At 44.6% G+C, this 21,120-nt stretch overlaps 1 pseudogene; it reads left to right on the top strand.

Moving 5' to 3' along the window:
- Nucleotides 1-3,313: 3,313 nt before the first annotated feature.
- On the top strand, nt 3,314-11,734 carry LOC134297011 (oocyte zinc finger protein XlCOF6-like; annotated as a pseudogene).
- The last annotated feature ends 9,386 nt before the right edge of the window (nt 11,735-21,120 follow it).

Here is a 21,120-nt window from a genome sequence, read left to right as displayed (position 1 = left end):
ATGCGCAAGAAAGGGCTGGGCTGTGGCACAGTTGGTTAGTAGCAGCTGCAATAAATCACTACTGACCGAGAGGTCCTGAGATCGAAGCCTGGCTCAGATTGAGCTTCCGACCATTTAATAGCCTAGCTCGCTGTTGACCTAAGCAGCTCGAAAGACAGTTGCACCTGTTGAGTAAAAAATGTAGATGCAATAGAGTCTTGTTTATCCAACCTTCGCTCATCCAATATTCTGTATTATCCAATGCAGTCTGCCTCCCATCCAGATCCACAGCTGTTTCTCTAGGCAGGCAAGGATCACAGATTTTAAAAAATATTCACAGGACGGAACTTTTTACAGATTTAACTTTCAACAATGTTGTTACTGTAAGTTCATTTTATGCAATTCTATCTTTATCTGTAGTCAATTTTTTAGTAATCATTGTTTTTGTAGTCAATGTTTTCAATAACCGCAACATTTTGGTGCTAAATTCGTAAATACAGTAATTATTATATAATGTTACCATGTATTGAACTGCTTTTAAAAATAATGATAATAATAGTAATAATAATTTATTTATATCCTGGTTTTCTCCCTCACGGGACCCAAAGCTGCTTGCAACATATTAAAATCACATAAACAACAATTAGAGTACATCAATAATATAAACATAGGATAAACAGATTAAGAACAACAACTACAATATACATTCAAGTTAATGAGACATCATATTGAGACATATATTGCACTCTACTCTAGTCCATAACATGAAATTCCTATCTTTCCAGATTAATTTTCTTCGCTAAATGCCTGTTTAAACAGGAAGGTTTTTAGTTGGTTCTTGAAAGAGACAAGGGAGGGAGCTGTATTAATTTCTTTCTCTGTTGATTTGTTGTAAAACATGATGTTTTGGTGTTAATTTGTAAAATCATAACATAATTTGACGTTTAATAGGCTTTTCCTTAATCCCTCTTTATCCAACATTTTAGCTTATCCAACTGCTGGCCCGTTTATGTTGGGTAAGCGAGACACTACTGTACCGCTTTATGCAGGGAGGCTAATTTAACTAATATACAACATCATAAAAACTTCCAGCAGTGTGCAGAAAGGCATGAGGAAATACACCATCAAGGACTCGGTGTCACAAGTAGACGATGAAGCGGCAGCTCCCCCTTTGGCTGGAATTGAGCATACCCTCATGAAGTCGGAAGCTGGAAAATGTTAAATTGCAACAGGAGCCTTCCCAGTCTGTCTATATGTCGTATGTCTAATGGCACTGAATGTTTGCCATGTATATGTGCATTGTGATCCGCCTTGAGTCCCCTTCGGGGTGAAAAGGATGAAATAGAAATACTGTTAATAAAAAAATAAATAAAAGGAGAGGAAAGGACAATGGTGAAAGCTAAGAGCAGCGCAGAAGCTCACGAGAAGGTGGAAATCCCGCGGCTGGCTACCTTGATTAGCATTGAATTGCCTTGCAGCTTCAAAGCCTGGCTTCTTCCTGCCTGGGGGAATTCTTTCATTGGGAAGAGTTAGCTGGCCCTGATTGTTTCATGTCAAAAATTCCTGTTTTCTAAGTGGTGTCCTTTATTTACTGTCCTAATTTTAGAGTTTTTAAATACTGCTCGCCAGATTTTCAGTCATAAGGATGACAAGGCCTATGGCCTCTCCTAATAGGAAAATAACGTGGGCATGGCCAATGAGGAAGCTACGCTCCTTGTCATTCCCCCAAGGAGAGGGCAGAAAAAGAAACAAATCTATATCTATCTATCTATCTAGCTATCTATCTATGTTTACCCTTAGGGGCAATCTTTAGAATTATACGATTTACATCAGGACACGGATTGCTTATCTCACGGACAGTAATGTGTTCTGTGTTCTAGAGTCGCCAAACCAGACAATCTCCATATCTGCGCAATGAAACCACCACAAATATTGCCTACCCACAAGCATTATGAAATCACATATGTCTGAAACCTACTCTTTCCATATCTTTTCTTTCCCATTGAATCAGACTAGGCCACAGCAACGCGTGGCTGGGTACAGCTAGTAGTAGTATAATAATAATAATAATAATAATAATGATAATAATAATACACTTTATTTATATTCCGCCCTTCTCCCCTAGGGGACTCGGAGCGGATTACAGCATTTACATACATAGGCAAACATTCAATGCTTTTACAATCACATGCAATGAGACACACAAACACAAACAAAGGCAAGGCTTCTCCTTTTATTTCCACCTTCTGGAGGCGGGGCTCATCTCTGGCTCTGGGGAGGCGCTTTTCTCCATTTCCAAGCCGAGGAGCCTGTGTTGTCACCTCCTGGTCATGTGCCAGCAACATTGCCTTTTCCCGCCAAAGCAGTACCTATTTATCTACTCACATTTGCATGTTTTTGAACAGCTAGGTTGGCAGGACGTAGGGCTGACATATGGGAGCTCATCCGGTCTCGCGGATTTAAACTGCCAACCTTCAGTTCTGCAGCACAAGGGTTTAACCCATTGCACCAACGCAGTAGAATTGTATTGATCAAAACTATCAAAATATATCAAATCTGCCTTGGTCACAACACACCTGGAGTCACCCTGTGTCCAAGTCTGGGCACCTCAGTTCAAAATTGATATTGAAATTTCACCCTGCTGACCGCAAATGGCACAGCTGACTTGTAATGATTTTAAATAATTGTTTTAACGTGATTTTAATGTTTATGTATATTTATGGTTTATTTTATGTCCCGGCATTGAATGTTTCCCATATAGAAGTTGTGCTCCGCCCTGAGTCCCCTTCGGGGTGAGAAGGGTGGAATATAAATGTTTTAAATAAATAAACAAGCCCAGCATCAAAAGTCAGTGTGTCTCCAGTTCTTTTCAAAGTCATGGCAGTTCAAGTGATGTCCAATTTACATTTTTTCAACAATGTTTTTTTCGGAGCTCAACTTTTGGACTTCATCTGCCAGAATCCCTGATAACTGACCAAAGGACCTTCCACAGATACATAAATTCCACTTGCCTTGTTTCTAGCAGATCTCACAACCTCTGAGGATGCCTGCCATACAGGTGGGCGAAACGTCAGGAGAGAATGCTTCTGGAACAAGGCCATAGAGTCCGGAAAACTCACAGCAACCTAGTGATTCCGGCCATGAAAGCCTTCGACAACTCATCCAGCAATGTTTTTTCCTGGACTCTAGTTATGGACTTCAGTTCCCAGAATCCCTGATCGTTGACCAAATCAGCAGAGGCTTCTGGGAGTAAAAGTCCAAAGCGCCCCTTGGTCTCCCTGGGCAACAGCTACACGCGCCTCCTAGCGTCACTCCTGGCCTCGTCCCCGCCTCTTCCGGCCATAGGAAAATCTTCCTAGAGAGGAGCCCAAAGGAAGTGGTGTGGAAACTGGAAGGACTTGGAAGACTCCAAAGAAGGAGTTGAGAAAAAAGGGAAGGAGGCTGCATCTCTCCCGCCCTGGAGGATGTGGTCAGTTGCTGAGTTGTTGTTATTGTTGTTGTTGTTGTTGTTGAGTTGCTATGAGTTTTCAGGGCTATGCACAGCATGTTCCTGCATCTATGGCAGGCATCCTCAGAGGTTGTGAGGTCGGTTGGAAACGAGGCAAGTGGGGTTTATATATCTGTGGAATCATGTCCAGGGTGAGAGAAAGAACTCTTGTCTGTTTGAGGCAAGTGTGAATGTTGCAAATGCCCACCTTGATTAGCATTGAATGGCCTTGCAGCTTCAATGCTTGGCTGGTTACTGTCTGGGGGAACCCTTTGTTGGGAGGTATTAGCTGGCCCTGATTGGTTCTTGTTTGGAATTCCCCTGCTCTTTATTTGTTGTCCTGATTTTAGAGCTTTTAAAATTCTGGTAGCCAGATTTTGTTCATTTTCATGGTTTACTCCTTTCATTTGAAATTGTCCACATGCTTGTGGATTTCAGTGGCTTCTCTGTGTAGTCTGACATGGTGGTTGTGAGAGTGGTCCAGCATATCTGTGTTCTCCAATAATATGCCATGTCCAGGTTGGTTCATCAGGTGCTCTGCTATGGCTGACTTCTCTGGTTGAGTCAGTCTGCCATGCCTTTCATGTTCCTTGATTCTTGTCTGGGCCATGTTGCTGCGTTTCGTGGTCCCTGTGTAGACTTGTCCACAGCTGCATGGTATACGGTAGACTCCTGCAGAGGTGAGAGGATCCTTCTTGTGCTTTGCTGAATGTAGCCTTTGTTGGATTTTCTTGTTGGGTCTGTAGATAGTTTGTAGGTTGTATTTCTTCCTCAGCTTCCCAATGCGGTCAGTGGTTCCCTTGATGTATGGCAAGAACATTTTCCTCTGGGCTGATCTTTGTCTTTACTCTCTTGGGAAGTACTTTGGGAAGTCTGACTTGGCCACGGTGGTCCACGCTCTGGTTACATCCCACATAGATTACTGCAATGCGCTCTATGTGGGGCTGCCTTTGAAGACTGTTCGGAAGCTTCAGTTGGTTCAACGAGCAGCAGCCAGGCCGCTCACCAGAGCAGTGTACATGGAGCATACCACCCTCCTGCTGCATCAGCTCCACTGGCTGTCAGTCTGCTACCAAGCACAATTCAAAGTGCTGGCTTTAGCCTACAAAGCCCTAAATGGTTTCGGCCCAGTCTATCTGTCTGAACGTATCTCCCACTATGAACCACCAACCTGAAACCAGATTGAGATGGATCCAAATAATCGAATTATCTGGAGTTGTGAGGCCGCCACCTTCTCTAGAACCTTGCCCAGGAAGGGGAAATTGGAAAGTGGCCTATAATTACACACCTGAATGGGATCCAGTGCCGGCTTCTTTAACAAAGATCTTACTATTGCCTCCCTGAATCTAATTGGCATTATGCCCTGGATTAGAGAGGCGTTAACCACCACCTTCACTAATTCTGTCAGTTCCCCCTGGCCGATTTAATAAGCCAGGATGGGCAAGGGTCCAGAGAAAAGTGGTTGCTCTCATTCCTCCCAAGATCTTGTCCACGTAGGATCTTCATTTTATCATTGCTATCCTCCCCATCCAGGTTATATAAATCCTTTGCCATCTTTCGGTGGTTTTTAAAACTTTCTTCCAAGTTTTTAAAATAATTATTTTGGTATAAATGGCTGTTTTTGTTAGCCATAATCCAAGATATTTTACTTTTGTTACTGCCTTGCAGGCAGATAGTTTCTCTAAAATATCAGTGTTGCTTTTTGACGTATTTTTGAATAAGAACACATATTTCTCATTAATTTTAAAACCTGACAGGTATCTATATCTGTTAATAATCTCCATTAGAATATGGGTACTCTGTATTGTGTCCCCTAAAATGCACACCAGATCATCCGCATATGCCTTTCCACATATTCATGCTTTTTTTTTAATGGTGACAGAGGACACCCTTGCCTTGTCCCCTTTCAGATCTCTATAAAATTTGACATTTTATCATTTATCTTCAGTTTGGCCCTTTGTCTTGAGTAGATAGCACCGATAGCCCTCTGGAAATGTTGACCCATGAGCCAGTACTTTCCCCATAAAATCCTCTTGATGTTGTTTATGTGAATACATATGACCATTGGTCAGACCATTAATAAATTGATTGATATTCATCTGTTGGACATAAAGCCCAATCTCCTAACTACTTTAAGTACAAAAATGAAACAGCCTGGAAAACACACAACAACCCCAAAATGAAAGAGTTTCATTCAACACTTTAGCTATAAATTCAAAAACTTCCTGTACCATACTGGAGGTTTGTCGCTATATTTAAAATGTTTTCTCTTTATTTCTAAATCTACTATATTACAGAACTCTCAGGCAATAGGAGTAGATGAAAGAAGGAATAACTTTGTGGATTTACACTGCTTAGGGACAGAGTTACGATTCCATGGAGAAGAAAAGAATCTTCTAAAGATTCCCTTGAGCAAAAATGTTTGGGAACTGCTGGTGTAAATTACAGCTTATCCCAAGCATAAGTAGGTGCTGCCTTGTTTGCTCTGGACAGCATATAAGGACTGAAAAGCAACACCATTTATTGGGTTGTTGTATGTCTTTCGGGCTGTATGGCCATGTTCCAGAAGCATTCTCTCCTGACGTTTCACCCACATCTATGGCAGGCATCCTCAGAGGTTGTGAGGTATGGATAAACTAAGTAAGGAAAGGAAAGAATATATATACCTGTGTAGAGTCTGGGGTGTGGCAAGGGTCCTTTGTCACTGGGACCCAGCATTTCCTTACTTAGTTTATCCATACCTCACAACCTCTGAGGATGCCTGCCATAGATGTGGGCGAAACGTCAGGAGAGAATGCTTCTGGAACATGGCCATATAGCCCGAAAGACATACAACAACCCTGTGATCCCGGCCATGAAAGCCTTCGACATCACATTGAACACCATTTATTCTTTCTATCCTCGTCAAACATCTTGCTTGCTTTTCTTCCACCTTTATTTCTGTCCCCAGTAATTTTCCCAATATCTTTGCTTTGCAGGAGAACCTGGCAATAGTGAAAGATCTAACTGCAAACATGGGAGGGAAAGACTATTCCGAGCCCAACCTGGGGAAAGGCCCTTCCTTCATTCAGGCCAAGCCTAGTGGAGCATTGGAGGAAAGAGCCACACAGAAGAGCCTGCCGGAGGAAGTGCTCTCTTCAGATTTACGGAGCCAGCAACTCAGGGACTTTGGCTACAGGGAGACGTTGGGACCTCGGGAGGTTTGCAGCCAGCTGCACCTTCTCTGCCGCCAGTGGCTCCGGCCAGAAAGACACACCAAGGCGGAGATGTTGGACTTGGTGGTGTTTGAGCAGTTCCTGGCTCTCCTTCCGCCTGAGATGTCGTCCTGGGTGAGAGAATGTGGGGCAGAGACCAGTTCCCAGGCGGTGGCCCTGGCAGAAGGCTTCCTCCTGAGTCAGGCAGAGAAGAGGCAGGAAGAGGAGCAGGTGAGCTCATTTCATTCTGGTCATTTTGAGGGCCATCAAGATATCTTTGCATGTTTTTTGAAAATTCTGGAACAAATGAGGCCAGAGTTAATTGCGTCTCATCAGTCAAAAGGCAGATCGAGGATAGCCTGGATTTGTATGATGGGATTCTGCTTCCCAGAAGACTGAGTTTGCAGCTAGGTTGCTAACGGGGGCTCTGTTACAGAGAACACATGGGTACCTTTTTAAAAGAGACTTGGGTAATTATTGATACAGTCCTAGGCACAATTAATAGCACTGGTCATTTCTTGAGCCTGGGTCCCAACTTTTCCAGGAAGTGTTTTCTCTGCGTTGGTTGTGTTCAGCCAGAGGAGATGCCACTCCTCTCATGGCTTTGCCTCCTGGCAGGATGGGATGGAGCCTTCTTTTCAGTGGCTTCCCCTGGACTCTGCAACTCTTTTGTAGGGAGATTAGATTGGCTCCCTCCTTCCTGTTGTTTTGTTCTCAAAGGGAAACATGCTTCTCTAAACAGCTTGCAGTTAAACATGGGTAGCAGCAATGTCCTTATCATCTTATTCTGCACTTTTATCTCTGTATTATAATTGTTTCAAGTCTGTAGAAAGATTATATTTTAGTTATTAAACACATGAGAAGCACATGAAAAAAACCATCTGCATTCAGAAGATGTAAGTGTTCAACATATCCCATCTTCCACTCCCTGACCCTACCATCCCTTGTTTCTGCTTCTGCTGCAGGATTTGTTTCTGGAAAGGATCCCTGAGGTAGATCAGTGTTTTCCTGAATCCAGTCAAAGGCAGCAGCCAAGATGGATGATGTGGGACAGCGAACGAAGGTCTCCTTCAATGAGTAAGAGGAGTCCTAAGTTTTCTCCTTGGCCTTCTCCATTCAAGTCTGTCTGAATATCTGGGTTGTATGGATTGTGGCACTTTAACAATATCATGCTGCCTAAACAGTACTATGATAATATAGGCATACTTCCGTTAAGAAAGTCTCTTAAGAGAAAATCTGCTTCTTCCTCCTTTGTTTCTGTGTAGCTGGATTTTTCCCTTGTAGGATTTTCCCTAGTAAAGAAGGACTGGAGAATACAACTCTGAGTATCAGGTTACAATAGAATCTAGGCAGCAAACAATACAATAAAGATTCATGGGGGAATGAGGAAGATTCTCTTCTCGTCCATCCTATTGCTGTGGTGTGTGCCTGCCCACAACAAGGCAATGTAAATTCAACTGCCACTAGTGCCCACTTCTGAGCATGTATGACTAGAAAAATCAATAGAAAATGGGAAAACACTCTGATGAGATTATCTAAACGAATCTCACAAGCTCCCATTGCAGATGTGAAAGTGCAGAGATTTAAAATGTTAACTATCAAAAATGGAAATCACATGAAAAGCTCACTATTGGTATTATTTGTACTATGTTGTATTGCTTTAATGTTTTTGCACCTTTTGGCATTGAATGTATGCCCTTTAAATAAATTTTTTAATTAATTTAATTAGTGAAATCACAGATTACAACAGGGTTGTTTTGAAATAAGGTTTCGCATTGTCTGTAGATTTTAAATGTTGTTGGGTTTGTTTTTACTAACGCAAGGCTGACCTTGACATCATCCATTCATTTGACATGTACATTTTGTTGATTTTGAATTAAAAAGGTTGCTGAAGTGCTCTTCTTTTTGGTGGAGGAAGAATCTGTCCTTCTTTTTTCCATGTTATTCCTGCTCCAGATACCATTTTACTGTTAAAGAAGCCATGCTCCGGAGCAGGTTTGCTTGATTAACTTGTGCATGATTATAAAGAAGAGAGATAATTTCCACCTCACAAGGAGAAAAGGAAAGAATGTGTAATGATATTCTCTTTCCCTTCTCTTTTCTGTTCCTCCAGGAGAGGAAACAAGGACTGGGTCTACAAGTATAAGTGCATCTCTTCCTCATGATGAACTCAGAACAGCATCTGCAAGAGTACATCAGGTAGGGGACAGGTCCTCAAGCAAGCCAAGAAAGGGGCTGTGTACTGATGTGCATCTGACCACTCTCCGGCCCTCACAGAATCTTGTTCTTTTCCTTTGCTTGCATCAAATGTGTTACTTCAAGGAGCCAGTTGATATTATCAAACAAAAATTTCAGTTTTTAAAGCAGTCTGAAACAATATTTGTGTTGTTTTACAGGTGACTTTTGAGGAGGTGGCTGTGGATTTCACAGAAGAAGAGTGGGCTCTGTTGGACCCAGGCCAAAGGGCCTTTCATCAGAAGGTGATGAAAGAGAATTTGGAAATCCTGTTCTCACTGGGTAAGGCTCCCCCCGTCTTCTGCTTAGTCAACTCACATAAAGTCAGAATTCCTTGTCACTCTTGAGATATTAAAGCAGGTTGGATTCTTTTCTTCTAATCTTGTGGACTTCTTGTGTCTCTTTCTAGGAAGAACTTGTGGAAACAATTACCTGTCAAGGTTCCAACTTCTGACAGATCAAAGAAGCACAACAACTGAAAAAACATTGAAGCGTTTGAAGGGTAAAAAAAGATTCAGTGAAAAGGCATTCCTCTCCCGTTACCATTCAAATCACACAAAGAAGAAACTATTTCATTGTTGGGTCTGCAGAAAGGGTTTCATTCTGAAGAATAACCTCCTTTCTCATCAAGCAACTCACACTGGAGAGAAACCATTCAAATGCCCAGAGTGTGGAAAAGGCTTTAATCAGAAGGGGGGCCTCACTCGGCATCAAGCAACTCACACTGGGGAGAAACCATTCAAATGCCCTGAATGTGGAAAAGGCTTTATTCGGAAGGCTCACCTCACTCGGCATCAAGCAACTCACACTGGGAAGAAACCATTCAAATGCCCGGAGTGTGGAAAAGGCTTTATTCGGAAGACACGCCTCACTTTGCATCAAACCACTCATACTGGAGAGAAACCATTCAAATGCCTGGAGTGTGGAAAAGGCTTTAATCAGAAGGGGGACCTCACTCGGCATCACGCAACTCACACTGGGGAGAAACCATTCAAATGCCCTGAATGTGGAAAAGGCTTTATTCGGAAGGCTCACCTCACTCGGCATCAAGCAACTCACACTGGGAAGAAACCATTCAAATGCCCGGAGTGTGGAAAAGGCTTTATTCGGAAGACACGCCTCACTTTGCATCAAACCACTCATACTGGAGAGAAACCATTCAAATGCCTGGAGTGTGGAAAAGGCTTTAATCAGAAGGGGGACCTCACTCGGCATCAAGCAACTCACACTGGGGAGAAACCATTCAAATGCCCTGAATGTGGAAAAGGCTTTATTCGGAAGGCTCACCTCACTCGGCATCAAGCAACTCACACTGGGAAGAAACCATTCAAATGCCCGGAGTGTGGAAAAGGCTTTATTCGGAAGACACGCCTCACTTTGCATCAAACCACTCATACTGGAGAGAAACCATTCAAATGCCTGGAGTGTGGAAAAGGCTTTAATCAGAAGGGGGACCTCACTCGGCATCAAGCAACTCACACTGGGGAGAAACCATTCAAATGCCCTGAATGTGGAAAAGGCTTTATTCGGAAGGGGGACCTCACTCGGCATCAAGCAACTCACACTGGGAAGAAACCATTCAAATGCCCGGAGTGTGGAAAAGGCTTTATTCGGAAGACACGCCTCACTTTGCATCAAACCACTCATACTGGAGAGAAACCATTCAAATGCCTGGAGTGTGGAAAAGGTTCACTTGAAAGAAATCCCTCACCTATCATCAAGTCACTCACACTGAGGAGAAACCATTCAAATTCCTGGAGGGTGGGAAAAGTTTTATTCGGAAGATAGATCTGACTTACCATGAAACGGTTCACAGTGGAGAGAAACCATTTCAGTGTCCGGAATGTGGGAAAGGTTTTACTCGGAAGGCAGACCTCACTAGGCATCAAGTAACTCACACAGGGGAGAAACCATTCAAATGTCTAGAGTGTGGACAAATTTTCACTCAAAGGCATCCCTCACTAAGCATCAAGCCACTTGTGGTGTGGAGAAACCATTTAAATGCCTGGAGTGTGGGAAAGGTTTCAGTCGGGAGGCCTGCTTTGGTCGTCATCAAGCAACTCACTCAAGGCAGAAGCAATTAAAGGTCTTACATGACATTAAAAATCTTTAGCAATGTGAAGCCATTGATATGTTTAGAGTTTGAAAAGTGTTTCACTAATGTGCTGTAACAACATGTGACTCTTTAGACAATGGTGCTTTCATGTTATTGACCCTGATCTCAGTACCTCCTTATCTATTCCTTGTTGCAAATATAGGTTCAAAACCGTATGAGAATCCTAGAGAGTAGTGGGTAAGGTTCTGACTTGATGTATTGTTATTATTTGAAAGTAACTTCTTTTCTCTGGAACAACTCTTTTCCCCAAACATCAGCATTTTCTCTCAAGCGCAGGCCTTTCTCAAACATAGGCCTTTTGCAACTTAGGTCAATCAAAACATATGTGACTTGTAGTCATTACAAGTATCTTTGAAAATTCTCTTTTTAAACCCACATCCCTCTCAATACTATTTGGTATAATAACAGTTTGGAATGGCATGACCTTGTGAGAGATCGTAACCTTTTGTAAAGTATGATCTTCCTGAGAAGAGTTAAAAACTCGCTTGTGTCAGGATCACCGTAGTAGCTGGGACTGGCTGCTTTGGTTCTCTGCCATAAAGAAGGGAGGTGGAGGGAAGGGAATTAGGAATTGCAGTTAACAGACTGTGGACACAGTGTTTGGCCACTAAAGGGCGGATGGGAGTTGGATTGCTATATTACGGATGTTTTGAGTGGGAAATCCTTTAGAGCTGTTATTCAGTGATTTTGGAAAGACAGAATAAATCAGTTGCCTTCGGCGAATGGTTGTTGTGAGCTTGATTTTCAGTTCCAAGAACTTCCAGAATTTTACAGTTTGAGTCAATCTTCTCCTTAGTGGTAAATATCCTCTAGTATTCATGCAAGGCAATTTAGGCTTCTCAGCTGTTAGACTGATATACCTAGATATCTCTTTGAACTGTTAGGAACAAAGATATGCCAATGCACAACAGATATAGCAGATCTTCAGAAGTTTTATTTTAGTCGCCAAAATAGAATAATAGAATCATAAAGTTGGAAGAGACCTCACAGGCCATCCAGTCCAACCCACTGCCAAGAAGCAGGAAAATCATATTTAAAGCACCCCTGACAGATGGCCAATCCTGCCTCTGCTTAGCAGCCCCCAAAGAAGGAGCCTCCACCATACTTCGGGGCAGAGAGTTCCACTGCTGAACAGCTCTCACAGTTAGGAAGTTCTTCCTAATGTTCAGGTGGAATCTCCTTTCCTGTAGTTTGAAGCCATTGTTCCACATCCTAGTTTCCAGGGCAGCATCATGTCTCCTCTCCGCCTTCTCTTCTGCAGGCTAAAAATGCCCAGCTCTTTAAGCTGCTCCTCATAGGACTTGTTCTCCAGACCCTTGATCATTTGAGTCGCCCTCCACTGGACACAATCCAGCTTGTAATCATCGCTCTTCAATTGTGGTGCCCAGAATTGGACACAGTGTGATTCCAGGTGTGGTCTGACCAAGGCAGAATAGAGGGGGAGCATGTCTTTCCTGGGTCTACACCAGGGGTCCCCAAACTAAGGCCCAGGGGCCGGATGCGGCCCTCCGAGGTCATTTACCTGGCCCCCGCCCTCAGTTTTATAATATAATATATACATATAATATTGATAATAATATTATAATGTAATACAATATAACACTAATAATAATACCATATAATAATATTAATTATATATTCTATATTACATATATTACTAATAATATTACAGTATAGTGGTATAGTTCAAGATAGTAATATATAATGCTAATATTGTGCTATGCTAATAATATAATATATTGTATGTACATATAATTTGTAAGCCACTCTGAGTCCCCTTTGGGGTGAGAAGGATGTGATACAAATGTAGTAAATAAATGCAGTAAATAAATAAATAAACAAATACATTTTAGACTTGGGCTCACCCAAAGTCTGAAATGACTTGAAGGCACACAACAACAACAACAACAACAACCCTAATTAACTTGACTATCTCATTGGCCAGAAGCAGGACCACACTTCCCATTGAAATCCTGATAAATGTATGTTGGTTAAAATTGTTTTTATTTTTAAATATTGTATTGTTCTTTTATTGTTCTTGTTGTTGTTGTTGTTGTTCTACAAATAAGACATATGCAGTGTGCATCGGAATTTGTTTGTATTTTTTTAAAATAATAATCCAGCCCCTCAACAGTCTGAAGGATTGTGGACCGGCCCTCAGCTTAAAAAGTTTGAGGACCCCTGGTCTACACACTATATTTCTATTTATACAGGCCAAAATCCCATTGGCTTTTTCATCACATTGTTGGCTCATGTTCAGCTTGTTGTCCACAAGGACTCCAAGATCTTTTTCACCCGTACTGCTGTCGAGCCAGGCGTTCTCCATTCTGTATCTTTGCATTTCATTTTTTCTGCCTAAGTGGAATATCTTGCATTTGTCCCTGTTGAACTTCATTTTGTTGGTTTTGGCCAATCATCTCTCTAATCTATTTAAGCTCATTTTGAATTCTGCTCCTGTCTTCTGGAGTATTAGCTGTTCCTCCCAATTTGGTGTCGTCTGCAAACTTGATGATCATGCCTTCTAGCCCTCCATCTAAGTCATTAATAAAAATGTTGAACAGAATTTGGCCTAGGACAGAACCCTGCTTATGGTCACTACTTGTTACTTCTTTCCAGGAAGTATAATTGGTTCTCTTAACCAATTGCAGATCCACCTAACCGTAGTTTTGCCTAGCCCACATTTGACTAGTTTGTTTGCCAGAAGGTCATGGGGGAACTTGTCGAAGGCCTTGCTGAAATCCAGATTTTGGCATTCTCTGCATCTACCCAGATTATAACTCTTATCGAAAAAAGAGATCAGATTAGTCTGGTATGATTTGTTTTTGATAAATCAGTGTTGACTATTAATGATGACCGTATTCATTTCTAAGTGTTTGCAGTCCACTTCCTTAAAGATTTTTCCAGAATCTTTCCTGGTATCGAAGTGAGGCTAACCGGATGGTAATTGTTTCGGTCGTAGTGGAAGACAGGAAGGAAGGCTAGGCCGGGATGGTGGCGGCGGGGAAAGGGTAGCATGTGGGAGCGCCCGTAGAGGGGAGGGGTGTGGGTTATGTCCTCGCACAGGATGGCTTATGGTTTGTTTCGAAGATGGTGGTGGCGGAGGTGGTTAAAGGGGAGCACGCGGCAGCTGTCGTTGAGGGGAGGGGTGGGGCTTTTTTTGTCTGCGCGAGGAGTCCCATTTGGCACAGGCGCAGATGGCGTGTTCTTGTTTTTTGGGTTTTGTAGTCCCCGTGGAGGTGGGTGTTGTGTAATTTTGCTGTAGGAACCTAAAGGCAAGGGTAGTGAATTGTGTTGCGAAATTTCTATGTTCTGGGGCTTGTAATTTCTTTGTTTAGCGGCAGGGGGCAACACCATTTCTCTTTTATATATATAGCCCCTGGTGGTGGCGCAGTGTGTTAAAGCACTGAGCTGCTGGACTTGCAGACCAAAAGGTCCCAGGTTCAAATCACAGGAGCAGAATGAGCGCCCGCTGTTAGCCCCAGCTCCTGCCAACCTAGCAGTTCGAAAACATGCAAATTTGAGTAGATCAATAGGTACCGCTCCGGCGGGAAGGTAACGGCACTCCATGCAGTCATACCGGCCACATGACCTTGGAGGTGTCTACGGACAACACCGGCTCTTCGGCTTAGAAATGGAGATGAGCGCCAACCCCCAGAGTCGATCACGACTGGACTTAACGTCAGGGGAAAACCTTTTATACAGTAGAGTCTCACTTATCCAATATAAACAGGTCGGCAGAATGTTGGATAAGTGAATATGTTGGATAATTTATGAACAAGGAAGAAGCAGCCTTACCCAGAGAGGACACAAGACCAAAATTCTCCATCACTTCCCAGTGCAGGGCCTATCCTCTTGGGTCCAGCAGGGCACATTACTCTTCAGTGAAAAACACAGCCACGTCCTCAAAAGACACCTAAAGAAAGACACATCTATACACATAATAAAAGTGAAAATGTGTATTTGTGTATTGTCCACTTATACAGACAGCCTCCCGCCTCCACAAACATCTATAGTTCCCACTGAGCAGGAAGCACCGATGGCCCTCCCTCCACTGACATGTAGGTCATAGTGAGTGCCATGAACATGTAGCCCAAACCCTGCCAGTGTCCTCCACAAACACCATCCTGCCCCCCCCCCCCCCACCTAAGTAAAGGCTTTCATGCGGGGACAATTTCATCCTAGATGTTTTGTTTTTCCTCCAGAATGGACATACCAGGGTTCCTTAATTTGCATGACCCCGTCCACTGCCTTTACCTTAACCCTTTCCTACCTTTTCCTATGGCACACAGTTAACAGAGTAACTGTTCAGCAACTGAACAAGAGGTTTGGGGAGATTTCACCATGATTTACAGCAGCTACACTTGACCTACATCCAGAGAGCACTGTTAACCCAACCAACGATGGATCTGGACCAAACTTGTCCCAAATAATGGGACTTGCAGTACCTTCACTGATACTGTGACCCCCACCAACAATGGACTTAGACCAAATTTGGCATTGAGGAGCCCCATGACCAAATAATAATAATAATAGTAATAAAACTTTATTTATACCCCGCCACCATCTCCCCAACGGGGACTAGGGGCGGCTTACATGGGGCCATGCCCAGGTCAATACAATATAACAAAATATATAAAAATAAAAAATAAATAAAAATCATATCATAATACAATTAAATAATACAATAAATAAAAATGTGCAGTACAACATAAGATCAAGAAAGCAATATAACAAGGGCGGGCCGCATGAACACTAAATTAAAACTCGGGGTGAGAAAGGGATCAGAATAAAAACCTCGGGGGACAGGGACGTCAGATAGTGAAACAGTCCAGAGGATAAATGTTGGGGGGAGTAGCAAAGGAACAGTTACTCTCCGAAAGCACACCGGAAGAGCCATGTTTTTAAATCTTTCCTGAAGGCTAAAAGGGTGGGGGCTTGCCTAATTTCAATGGGCAGTGAGCTCCACAAACGGGGGGCCACAGCAGAAAAGGCCCTCTCCCTTGTTCCCACAAGGCGGGCCTGAGATATAGGCAATGGCGACAGGAGGGCCTCCCCTGATGATCTGAGAGATCGGGCAGGTTTATGGTAGGAGATACGGTCACGAAGGTAGGCGGGTCCCAAACCGTTTAGGGCTTTATAAATGATGGTCTGCACCTTGAATTGGGACCAGAAGATGAACGGCAGCCAGTGGAGCTCCTTAAACAAGGGAGTAGATCTCTCCCTGTAACTCGCCCCCGTTATTAATCTGGCAGCCGAGCGTTGGACCAATTGTAACTTCCGGGCCGTCTTCAAGGGAAGCCCCATGTAGAGCGCATTACAGTAGTCCAGTCTAGAGGTAACTAAGGCATGGACCACCGTGGTCAAGTCAGACTTCACGAGGTATGGTCGCAGTTGGCGCACAAGTTTGAGTTGTGCGAAAGCTCTCCCGGCCATCGCTGACACCTGCGCCTCAAGCGTCAGCGCTGAATCCAGGAGGACTCCCAAACTGCGGACCTGTGATTTCAGGGGGAGTGCAACCCCATCCAGCACAGGTTGCCACCCGATACCCCGATCCGACGAGCGACTGACCAGGAGGGCCTCTGTCTTGTCAGGATTGATCCTCAGCTTGTTCCTCCTCATCCAGTCCGCCACAGCGGTCAGGCACTGGTTCAGCATCCACGGGGCTTCCTTGGAGTTAGATGGAAACGAGTAGTGGATTTGTGTGTCATCTGCGTAGAGATGGCAACACCCTCCAAAACTCCGGATGACCTCTCCCAGCGGTTTCATGTAGATGTTAAAAAGCATGGGGGATAAAATAGACCCTTGCGGGACCCCACAGGTCAAAGGCCAGGGGTCCGAGCAGGTGTCCCCCAGCTTCACCATCTGGGAATGGCCCTCCAGGAAGGACCGGAGCCACTGCAGAACCGTGCCACCGAGCCCCATCCCGGAGAGCCTCCCCAGAAGGATACCATGGTCGATGGTATCGAAAGCCGCTGAGATGTCCAGGAGAACCAGCAGGGTCACACTCCCCCTGTCCAGTTCCCTGCGAAGGTCATCCACCAAGGCGACCAAAGCCGTCTCGGTGCTGTGTCCAGGCCTGAAGCCAGACTGCGAGCGGTGTCATCGAGGAACTCCTGGAGCTGCGAGGCAACCACCCGCTCCAGAACCTTGCCCAAAAACAGGAGGTTGGAAATTGGTCTGTAGTTGTTACATACAGATGGGTCTAACGAGGTCTTTTTTAGTAGCGGTTTTACTACCGCCTGCTTGAAGCAGGATGGAACTGACCCCTGACCCAAGGAGGCATTTATTATAGCCACAAACCAATCCAACAACCCCTGTTTGGCCTGCTTAACCAGCCAAGACAAGGATCCAGAGCGCAAGTGGTCGCCCTCACAGACCCAAGAATCCCCTCCACGTCATCAGGAAGAACAAGCCGGAAAGAATCCCACAAAATCGGACAGACAGGTTCCTCGGTTACCTCCGCTGGAACCACAATTAAGCTGGAGTCCAACTCACGGCGTATCTGAGCAACTTTGCCTGCAAAGTGGTGCGCGAAATCGCTGCACCGAGTTGCCAAGTCATCAGGAAGCCCCTGGGTCTCAGGAGGCTGCAGGAGCTCCCCAACAACTCGGAACAACTCCGATGGCCTGTTGGCCGCAGATGCTATGCGGGCAGTCGTGAAAGCTTTCCTGGCTACTCGCAAAGCCACGGAGTAAGCCTTAATAGCGGCTTTAGCCCGTGCTTGGTCGGACACATTCTGAGATTTCCTCCAGATGCACTCTAGTCCCCTCCTCGTACGCTTCATCACAGCCAGCTCCTCAGTGAACCAAGGAGTCGACTCGACTCTACACAGTGAGAGGGGACGTTCGGGAGCGATCGTGTCCAGTGCCCTTGTCAGTTCACTATTATAGTGATCAGCCAGGACATCGACAGGATCGCCAGTCTCCAGAACAGGAAGATCCCCAAGAGACCTCAGAAGTCCATCCGGATCCATCAGCCTCCTGGGGCGGACCATCTTAGTGGTCCACCACCCCTGCGGAGGTTAGAAGACACGGCGAAACTTAAACAGATCAGATGATGGTCAGACCATGACAATGGAAGAATATTTTGCTTTTCCACTCTGACTGTTCCACCGTCCACAATAAAAACAAGGTTCAAAGTGTGTCCCGCCTGATGTGTGGGCCCAGATATAACTTGAGACAGCCCCATGGTCGTCATGGCAACCATAAAATCCTGAGCTGCACCTGTCAATGTGGTCTCGGCATGAATGTTAAAGTCCCCCAAAACTATAAGTTGTTGGGAGACAAGGGCCACATTGGAGACCACTTCTGCTAGCTCGGACAGAGAGACTGCTGGGTCGCGGGGTGGACGGTACACCAGCAGAATCCCCATGCTGTCTCGGGCTCCCACCTTCAGGAAAACACACTCGAACCTCGAAGATTGCGGAACGGCGCATCTGATCAGGGCGATGGACTGCTGAAAGATCACCGCAACTCCTCCTCCCCGCCCCCCTGGCCTATTGATGCACCCCGAAACCTGGAGAACACAGCTGGGTGAGATTCACACCTCCCAGCTCATCCAACCACGTCTTGGTGATGCATGCCAGATCCGCCCCCTCATCCAGGATCAAGTCCTGGATGACAGCTGTTTGACCATTGACGGATCTGGCGTTCAAAAGCAGGACCTTAAGTTTGGGGGGTCTGTCCTGTAGACTACCACACCTAATCCTCTCCAGGGTCGCAAAAACTCTGTTGCGCTTCTCCCTGGGTCGATAGTGACCGTTCTTTCTCCTCCCCCATACCACCTCGATGGAGCCACCTCCATGAGAACCCTCTTCCCCCTGATGGAATGGCTGAATGGAATTGCCGTTTGAGGGGACTAGTCAGCTGTCCTGAAAAGGAAAGCCTCCAAATGTGCTTGTTCGTTTAAGAAAGGAGCCTCTCTCCACTGATGGGAGAGAGAAGGAGTCATCTGATTTGGCATCATCTGATATGGGAAGGGGACTAAACAAGAGTGGTGACTGGGAGTGGGACTGGGAGGTAGAACAGGCATGGCTTAAAATTGGGGAATCTTGCATATCGACATTCGGCCCGATGTCCAAGGGGTGAATCAATGGGTCTACCAATACCCTCTTAAGAGTGATGCCCCACTGTTGTAATTTGGGCCCACACAAAAACAATTCCTCTCTTATCATTTTATCTTCCAATCCAATAATAAGGCACATGGAGCGGTTCCAGGATTGGTACTCTCTACGGAGCCAGTCAGTAGTCTTGATCTTCACTTCCGACCAGCTTATGGATAGAATTTGTGAAAGAGATGTCTGGACCGCTCGCTTAGATGTCCATCTGCCTCTGTTCAGTAATGAGTCTGAAACTTCCACTGCTACCTTATTTGTTCGTAAAAGATGTTGTGAATTGCAGGAAGTATCCAGAAATTGTCCAACGAATTCAGAGGGCAAGGCGTTGTTCGGCTTCTGCAGGACACTGTTGGTTTCCTTCCCGTCAACCCTCCCCAGACCCTCTCCCCCGGATAAAAACCCACCCCCCTCCCTAGCCACTTCAGAACCTGACCTATTGACTGCCTTCTGCTCCTTGAGCCTTATTCCTCCCTGGCCTTCCAGAGCGCTTAGTTCCTCATTCGTGTTAATGAGCATAATGAACATACTGCAGGGTTTAGTGGGAATGGACTTTGATTTTGGGAGTTATAGTTCACCTACATCCAGAGAAACTATGACCAACAATGGACTGGGACTAAACTTGGCACTGAGAAGCCCCATGACCAACTGAACATACTGCAGGGGTTAATGGGAACTGACCTTGATTTTGGTAGTTATAGTTTACCTAGATCCAGAGAAACTGTGACCCTCACCAACAATAGACTGGGACCAAACTTGGCACAGAGAAGCTGCATGACCAACTGAACATACTGCAGGGGTTTGTGGGAATGGACCTTGATTTTGGGAGTTATAGTTCACTTGCATCCAGAAAGCACTGAACCCAGCTGATGTCAGATCTGGATCAAACTTGGCACAGACTCAACATGGCCAACTGTGCCTACAGGACTGGTTTGGGGGCGATTGACCTCAGATGTGGGAGTTGTAGTTCCCCCTTATTCAGAGAGCCCTGAACCAAGCTGATGACCGATCTGGACTAAACTTGGCACACAGATCCAACATGACCAACTGCGAATACTGGCCAGGTTTGAGGATGATTGCCCTGGGATCCTGGGAGTTGTAGTTCACCCTTATCCAGACATCACTGAACCCAGCCAACTATGTATCTGCAACAAACTTCAGTGATATTATCTAATACCCCAAAACAAGCAATGCCTTCTAATAACCCAGGCACCGCCGGGTTATACTAAGTTATACATAAGAATCAAAGGCCAAATGCAGTCAAAGCAACTATATTGGACAGGAAAGATGACTTTAGGCCCAGAGACACATTCAGGAGTGCAAACCTTCCACAATCTTGCTCCCTACCTGATTAAGTCTTGCTGAAGATGCACCATGAGCATCACAATCAAGAAATATTGGCCATGTCAATAGTCCGAGGAGCACAAAAGGTAAAAGAATGTATGTGTTATATATATTTCTAACTGAAGGAAATACAATATGTTCAGAGATAACTAAATAAACCAAGATCTATTAAGAGAGGGAAAAATGGAAATGGAAATCTCATCAATTTTGTAGAGAAGTTGATACAGACCAGAGAATGATAGAATTACAAGAGATCCCTGAGGCCATGCAGTCCAATCCCATTCTGCCATGCAAGAATACACAGTGAAGGCACTCCTGATATGTGACCATCCAGACTCTGTTTAAAAACCTTCAGTGAAGACTGTCACATAACAAAGGCAACACATTCCACTACCAAACAGCTCTTCCCAATACTTCAGTAGAATCTCTTTTCTTGAAGTTTGAATCTCTTGCTCTGTGGGGCAGGAGAAAACAGCCTTCAACCAGAGAAATGAGCCATAGCAGAGCACTTGATGAACCAACCTGGACACAGTATATTATTTGGGGACACAGAAATGCTTGACCACTCCAACAACTATAATGTCAGACTACACAGAGAAGCCATTGAAATTCACAAACATGTGGACAACTTCAACAGAAAGGAGGAAACCAT

The sequence above is a fragment of the Anolis carolinensis genome, chromosome 2 (assembly GCF_035594765.1).
Source record: "Anolis carolinensis isolate JA03-04 chromosome 2, rAnoCar3.1.pri, whole genome shotgun sequence".
NCBI classification, from domain to species: Eukaryota; Metazoa; Chordata; class Lepidosauria; order Squamata; family Dactyloidae; genus Anolis; species Anolis carolinensis.
This window is presented reverse-complemented; position numbering and strand designations above follow the sequence as displayed.